This window comes from Miscanthus floridulus, chromosome 3, assembly GCF_019320115.1.
Source record: "Miscanthus floridulus cultivar M001 chromosome 3, ASM1932011v1, whole genome shotgun sequence".
Lineage (NCBI taxonomy): Eukaryota > Viridiplantae > Streptophyta > Magnoliopsida > Poales > Poaceae > Miscanthus > Miscanthus floridulus.
This window is the reverse complement of record NC_089582.1, coordinates 93,007,308-93,015,665: the sequence shown is the minus strand read 5'-3', so window position 1 is coordinate 93,015,665 and position 8,358 is coordinate 93,007,308. Positions and strand designations below refer to the sequence as shown.

The 8,358-nt window shown below is 42.6% G+C and overlaps 1 non-coding gene across 1 annotated transcript; it reads right to left on the bottom strand.

Moving 5' to 3' along the window:
- Positions 1 to 5,503: 5,503 nt before the first annotated feature.
- Positions 5,504 to 5,610, bottom strand: LOC136547833 (small nucleolar RNA R71). Its single transcript, XR_010781781.1, has one exon. It is a non-coding gene; the product is annotated as a small nucleolar RNA R71 (small nucleolar RNA).
- Positions 5,611 to 8,358: the final 2,748 nt, after the last annotated feature.

The window sequence follows — 8,358 nt, the reverse complement described above, 5'->3', positions numbered from 1 at the left end:
CACTTCTCATTCTTCCGGCCTGAGTTGAGCTACTCGGCTTCGCGGTCGGAACGAGTTATCCGGCCAACTAAGTGATAGGCATGCGTTCAACATGACATGAGGACGTATAGCGAATCGGTCCTTAACCGATACAGATGGGGATAGGTCCACACCCAAGACCTCCTTGCCTTGTTGCTTCTCTATCGACATCTCGCCCGGTCTACATTCATTATTAACACATGGTTATTTCCACGATAGCAAATATAGTCAACCATGACCAGACATCATCCTAACTTGCAGGTGACAGGAAATCACCTGACTTTTACCGGTCTAAGCAAGGCTAAGCTTTGATTCGCTCCTGGACCTAAATAGGATTCAGGGTACGTTTACTGGACAAGGAATAGATATATATATATGCAACAAGTGTTTGCATCCAATTCCTATCACTTAATGCATCAACAAATAAAGATACTCAAAGTAACCATTTTCAAAACATAGGAGACTTAGAATGCTCCGGGGCTTGCCTTTCAGAAAAGATGAAGGTTGGTGATCAGGATACTCAAGAACTTCTTCCTCGTTGGCTCCTTCTTCTGGGATCTGCACCTCCTGCTCCTGAGCTTGCTGCAGCTCCTTCGGAAGTACTTGCTCGAATTCCAGAAGCGTGACTCCCTCCGAAACACCTATTGCATGCATATGCATAGTATAAGAATCATGCATGCACAAGAGATGGAAGGTGATGATGAAATGTACAGCCATGTATAGATGGACGCATGAAAGACACGATGATACAAGATTAACATCTATTTTACTGAGTAGGTGCATATCTCTTTTAGAAAATAAGAACTACACACTCACCAAGCTCTAACAACCTAAGATAAAGTTGTTCATCTTCAGTAAGAGGTCTAGCACCTGTAACTAACAATTTATCTTAATTAACCTAGCATCTAAATCATCACATCAACTCGTATAAAGCAAACAAGTCATTCATTGTACTTAACAGTTTTCGGGCTGCAAACAGCAGCTACAAGTTTGATCCATAACTGGAGTTCTATAGGTCCAAATATCATGATTTAAGACTTTCTGAAAAGCTTATAAAATTCTCTACAACTTTTGTTCAATCACCAAAGTTTAATTCAAAATCAAACTAGGTCAAACAGACAGATCTTACAAAATTGTTTGTGGATTCCAGAGAGCAGGCAGTTGGGAGTGCTGTCTTTCAACTGATATAACTCTCAAACTACTAGACCAAATGACTTGAAATTTTGACACAAGCTAGATAAACAAGTTCCCTACAACTTTGTTATTGACCAAATTCACAGCAAACATCAAGTTCACCAGTTAATTTGCTTAACTCTAAAATCTATCCAGAAAGTCACTATAAATGAATTATAGTGAAAATAATATTTCATTACATACAAGAATAGTACTATGAGTACTACCAATGTTACCGAACATAAGAAAACATAGTGGCCATTCCTAAATAAATTATTTTCATGCCTTTATTAATTTATTTAGATAATTAGGTTAAATAATAAACACATATCCAAAGTGCATAGAAAATTCCACAAAAATTACAGTAGCTTATACATATCTCCTATAGGCTACTGTATAAATTTCACATCAGTTTAACAAGTATAACATCCTACACAAAAATGACAAACTAGCAGGGCTTAAAATAACATAAATAGGAAACCCTAGTGAAAAGTGTCAAGCAATAGATTTTATATTTTTCTTAGCATCCTTAAGGTACCAGGAGAACTTCCAATAAATTTCATGAGCATTGGATTCGTAGATTAATTATAAAAATTCACACAAGGATCACCTAATTATAAAAGGGAAATTAATAACTCAAAAACCATTCATGCACTGACTCTCAAATTTTTACTAGAGCTTCTACTCATCAAGAATAGCTCACCATACAAATTTCATAATTTTTGGAGCACTGTAACTCTAGATATGAGTTAAACAAGTTTGCATTCATTTAAAAACACATTTTAAGTTGTAATTTAATTCTTCTAGAAACTTTACTGCAAGTGTTCATGTTATATTTTTCCTAAATACTACACTTCACAAAGATCCTACCAAAATTGGAACCACCCAATTTGGATTCACCAAACTAGAGATATGAATTTTACAAAGTTACATTCAAATCTAAACAAATGAACTATCTTTCTACTCCACAGCCACGGACAGCCGGGGTCCACCGGTCCGCTGGACCCGCATGTAAGCGAAAGAAAAACAGAGCCGCGTTGTGGGACGGCGCTATCTCACCGGCGACGACTCCTCCGGCGAAACCGACCCTACCATGGTGTTCCTCTCTCTCTCTCCCGCATCTATATGTGTAGGTGGTTGGGGCCGAGGTGCATCGGAGACAACTCGTCAACAGCCATGGCGGCACGACGGCACAGCACGATGGTGCACCGGCCGTCTCTAGCCACGGCAAGACCAAGCGAGCAGCGCAACAGGACAAAGGTAACTATGTGGACCTGCCTAGTCTATCTAGGGTTCGTGAGGATGCACTGGCGAGGCTGCCCGCGTGCGAGGCGACGCAGCGGTGAGAGCACGACAGCACTGTCCGTCGTTTTCAATGTCGGTGAGGTCACAGCTCACCGTGAGGTCAGCACCTAAGCTAAAGGACACCCTAAGCTAGTACTATCATGAAGAAGGAAAGGGAATGGGTGAAGGTGTAGAGATACGGTGAGCTCACCGTGACAACAGTCAAGGAGGCAGTGAACTCCGGCGAGGGGAAAATGGCGAAATCCGCCCTCACCATAGCTCATTCGGTCTAGTGAACACATTGAGAAGGAGGAAGACAGTGGAGCTCATGGCTAGTTGGAGGCGGCAATGATGCAGTGGTGAGGGAGCTAGGTGATGGCAACACACTTGGCAGCAATGGCGGAGGCACGGTGCTTGGCTTTCACGTGCGCTTGCGAGGTGAGGAGATGCAAATGAAGGCAACGCTCGCTCCCGAGGATGTGCAGGGTTGAGGTGGCTGCGATGGCCTAATCGGTGGGGGCAGTGCCGGTGTACGGCTGCCACTTGGCCACCGTAGCCAGATGTTGTCGGCCAGCTAGCCTGCCTGAACCGGCCATCAAAGCTCCATCAGGCCGACTGATAGTGAGTTTTTGGTGCTCCCTAATTCTCAAACCAGCCCGATCCAGCAAAATGTATAGTAACACAAGTTGTAGAGCTAGAAGTGATCTACAAGTTTGTTTACATGACTTTGGGATGATTCGGTTTGGTTCACAAACTACAAAGCTCTGAACAGGGGTACACGAAAACTGAAACTCAATGCAAGACTTAGAAAATTTTCTAAGTGCCGAACCAGAACCCAAAGCTGACTTGTGGGCCATGTTTGGGACTATTCCACACATTTTCATGACTTGGCCTCTAAACAAAGCTTGTTCCACATATAATTTTCTACAACTTTTCTTTAGGTTTCTTAGGCATGCAAACACTCTATGGCACCGTTCTAGTTCAGTCAAACATAAGCACTCAAGAGGATCACCTAGTCAAACTAAACCCTAGAAGCATAATTAGGCAAAGTCATTAACATGAACATTGTTCCATTAGACATCCTAACTGTAGCTAAGGCATTTTAGTTACCAACATCAATCACTTGCACTCAATCACACATGATCATAAAGCATACGTACAATGAAACTTAAAGAACACTAGTATGTTTCACATGTTTCATAGCAATGTTTCATATAGAAATGCTAATGCATGAATGAATGATGATTATGTTATGCAATGCAAGTGCAATTATGCAAGCCTAACACCTAGGGTGTTACACTCCGACCTATATATACCAGCCCCTGCTAGCCCCCTGAGGCATTGCATAAGTCATTTGAGAAGATATAGACCCTAATCATCCTCAGAGCCCCACCATATTCTAGGGCATAGCTAGTTAGGCTAGGTCTAGTGGGAGGTAATTAGGTTTTGCTTGGATTCATGATCGTGTCAAGAGTGTGGTTTGGTGTAATCTTTGTACCCCCTCTCTTTTGTATCTCTCATTACTTTTTATATGTTTGCTACAATTGTTATGACAACATTATTCATATCATTTATGTTCCTAGTTATCATGTTCATGGTCTACTTTGATTATATACTTAGTATAGCTAGATTATCCTTATATTTATGCATAAGTTTGTATAGCGCTCACTCTAAGGTACCATGGGTGAGTGGTCGACATCGTGTAAGCATGGTGCTTATACGTTGTTTACCTACGGATACACCCTATATTCCGGGTCATGTGGTAGATCGTGGATGTGACACTCTCGTTGAGTCCTTTGTAGTCCACTTCCCAAATATAGATATACAAGTAGGATCTAGTTACAAAGGAAGACAAGCTCTGTTCTTAATCTTCCTTAGTAATATCCCTTGTGTGTAGATATGAAGTTGATCTTAGCCATGACTACTAGGTGTAATTCCACTAATCAATATATGCTTTGACTTTTAATTAAGAATGACTTAGGAATTATTCCTCTAATATTCTACTTAACCATGCTAATGCCATAGAAATGAGTACTATGAGTGATCAATGATTAGTTATTATGCACTATTCATATATACATTTACCTCTTAACTTACCCCTATTGTGAGTAGAATATTGGTTATGGTTACTTCTCCATCAATAGCATAAGTTATCAATACATGTGCTTGCTAGACCTTCCCTATGGTAAAAATATAAATAACAATACCTAGAACACTCCCGGGTGAAGTGCTACAAAGGTATATTATCTATGCACTTGCTGATCCATATATATATATATATATATATATATATTCTTCCTAGTCACATAAAATAATAAAATACTACTTAGTAATATTCTAGTAGTAATGTTAAGTAGTACCAACAAGCATTTCTGACGCCGTTGCTGGGGAAGGTAGCTAGGTAAAGGAAATATTGATAAACTTATACTTATTTATGTGATCGAGATAACCATTGACCTCTGCTCAAATAGGCTTACCCTTGTTTTATCTACTTTTATATCTTTATGCAGGGTAATGTATGACCGGTTTTGAACTTTCGATAAACTACGTTGATGATCTAGAAGCATTACTTAGGAGAACTAAGGCTAAACTCAAGAAAGTTTCAACTTTAGAGTCAGAAGACAACCAGATAAGGCGAAGCTTAACACCTGAATTTGAAGCTATGGCTAACAAGACTCTCCATGAATTCTCTGCTCCAACTACAACCAATATCTAAACCGGACCAATGACCAATGTTGGAGACAATGGATTCAAGCTCAAGCCAGCTCTCATAAACATGGTGCAAGCTAGCCAGTTTTGTGGGAATGCACATCAAGATGCGAGTGCTCATCTCCAACATTTCCTAGAGATATGTAGCACTTTCACCATCAATGGAGTATTTAGAGATGCCATACTACTTCACCTCTTCCCATTCTCACTTTTAGGGAAGCCGAAGCAATGGTTCTATGCCAATAAAGATAGAAAAACTATATGGGATAACTGCTCCACTGCCTTCCTAGCGAAGTTCTTTCCCATAGACAAGACCAATACTCTACATGGGTGAATCTCAAGTTTTTAGCAACAATATGATGAATCTATCCCTAAGGCGTGGGAATGCTTCCAAGATTACATTATAGAATGTCCTCATCATGGGATGGAAAATTGGCTACTCATGTAGACTTTCTACCATGGGTTGACCAACAGTACCCATGACACTATGGATGCTGCTACTGGAGAAGCTTTCTTATCACTCATACTCCTAGCTATAATAGCTCTCGTGGAGAAGATGGCCTCCAACCAAGGCTGGAATGAAGAATGAGTTCAGACCCGCAAGAGAAGTGGATGTATGCATCAACTCAAGGAAGTAGACATGTTGTCTGCCAAAATGAACCTAATGATGAAGAAGCTAGAAGATCGAGCCAATGAGAAGCAAGAAGTTATGCACATTCTATGGGGGTATAACCCTAGGTACCCATGGCAATAGACATGGGCCGCACCACTAGGGGAGGTCCATCCCATAAGATCAAGGCCTATGGTGCCCAGTTCTGGTTGGCATGCACCACAGGCAATCAGGAGACATCTTGGTGATAAAGGAAGATCTTTTTAGATATGATAGATATCATATTCCTTGTAAATACTTGCCATGTAATAGAATAGATCTAGGCCAAGACCGACTTGTAACCCTACCCCCCCATGCTATATAAGGCGGGTAGGGACCCCTCTAATTCATCTCATATTCAATACAAACCAACAAATAGCATAGGACATAGGGTATTACATCGATCAGACGGCCTGAACCTATCTAAATCATTGTCTCTGCGCCTTGTGTCACCATTTGGTTCCTATTACGCGCACCTCCACCGATCATCTACTACCGTGGGTATACCCCTCGGTAGACTACCGACCAGATTTTGTCGATAGTGGCATGCTAGGTAGGGGGTGTGCATGCTGATTCCATGGAGAACCAGATGGTCACTTTCCTATGCTCCATGTCCTTTCCTGAGCTAGGCTAGATCTTCATGGTTGGATCCATGACTTGGATCATTGGCCCTGATGGCAATGGGGAGATTGTGGAAGCGGTGTAGGATCATCCTGCGCCAATTGTGCCAACATCTATAATGACATCTCCGATCCCGATGCTCGCCACTTGGTTAGGAGATCCATCAACAATAATGATCTGATCAAAGGTATCGATCGGGTCATGGACCGCTTAGCGAAATGTCAGCTCCTCGTGGATTCGGTCTTAGATCGATCTAGAGTGAGCGATGAACCTCCTGCAATCCAAGGTCACCATGCCACTAATGTCGAGTGCCTCGCTCGTGCACGCCGTCTGAGGTGGCATGATGAAGATTTGGTGATCATGGCAACTCTGGAAGGGCGTACCGTTCAATGCCGACCACTTACCACCCAATAGAGAGCATGTTGATGCCCTATCCTTTTGGGCCAGTGGGTGCAGATCCAATCTGTTAGGACGCTGTGCACTATCTTTTCGCTAACCATGTTGAGCGCAGCCACATCAATGACCTCTATCAGTGCATTGTTAATATTAAATATTAACATTTCGTACATCTTAAACATAATGTTTCATACATAGTTGTTCGGCATAACATAGATAAATTTTTTACATGTCATCATGGTTGAGGATCAGCATCGCTGAACAGATCCAAATTGTCCGCTAGCTTGATTGCTGAATTAGACACCTCCTCCTCTAGCGTGGTTATCTGCTCATCGCTTAGATTTTAGGCAAAGCCACCATCGATTCGTCCGAGCATCACCGAGAGGTAGAATGATTAGACAACCGCCAGTGCATGGCCCATGGTAGAACAAGTGATGCCATGAGCATAATGCTTGAAATTCTGCAGCGCCGACCTACACCTCTCCATGATGACATCTGACTGCGGTCGCCTGTCGGGCTCCGGCAACTGTGGGTCGATGAGGTCCAGCACAGGCTTTTTCCCATCGGTCATGGCCTTCATCCTTACTTTACCAACCTCCAGCTAGAGCACGAAGTCACAAAACTATGCCTGACTATTAGTTTGGATCACTGCAGACAAGGAGGGCAATCGTCTTAAAAAGCTTCTCATAGCAAGATGAGTATCAACATGAAGAATAACTCACATTATAGTTCGTCGGCTAGTTATTTTTTCACCGTCCGAGCTTCATCCCTTTGTTTCTCCACTAGTAATGTGGCTTCCCACACTAATAGAGCTTGGGTCTCCACCTCTACCTTGGTGTCACGTGCCAAGCACATTTTAGTTTCCACCTTCACCTTGGCAACACGTGCCAAACCAGCTTTGACCTCCACCTGCCTCAGAGCTTCAACAAGCTCTACACCAATAAAGGATTTTGGTTAGCCTGGGCAAACTGAAGATACGAAACAATACACTGAAGGGATACTTTTTTCTCGACTTATGCCATCGCCTAGCTGATTCTTCAGCTCCTAGTTCTCCACTTCAAGTTGTGTTTTTTTTGCTCGCACCTTATCCTGGTCGGCGTGTGCTCCCGCCAGCATCTTCTCTAGAGTCTTCACAAACTCGCGTAACCTTTGGTTTTCGGCAACCGATGGAGCTGCCCGTTCTAGCTAGTGTATATGGCTCTCAGAGATCTTCATTACCTCCCGCGGTGACCAGCAGTTAATAGGCATAATCTATAATCTCAATTGGTTGCGTAGACTGACTTACTTCAATTTGGCCAGACACCGACAATAGTCTAGTCCTAAGACTCTTCACCAGCTCGCTCGCATCCTCATCCTCCACCACCTCCATCGTATCTCCACGGCATACGAAGATCCACAAAAGCTGAGGAGGAGGATCCCGGGTATTTGGCACTTCACGCTCAATTTCTTCAATCACCTCAGGGGACACCCTCGCCTACCTCGGTGCTCAGCTAGCTCATGGTCGGATG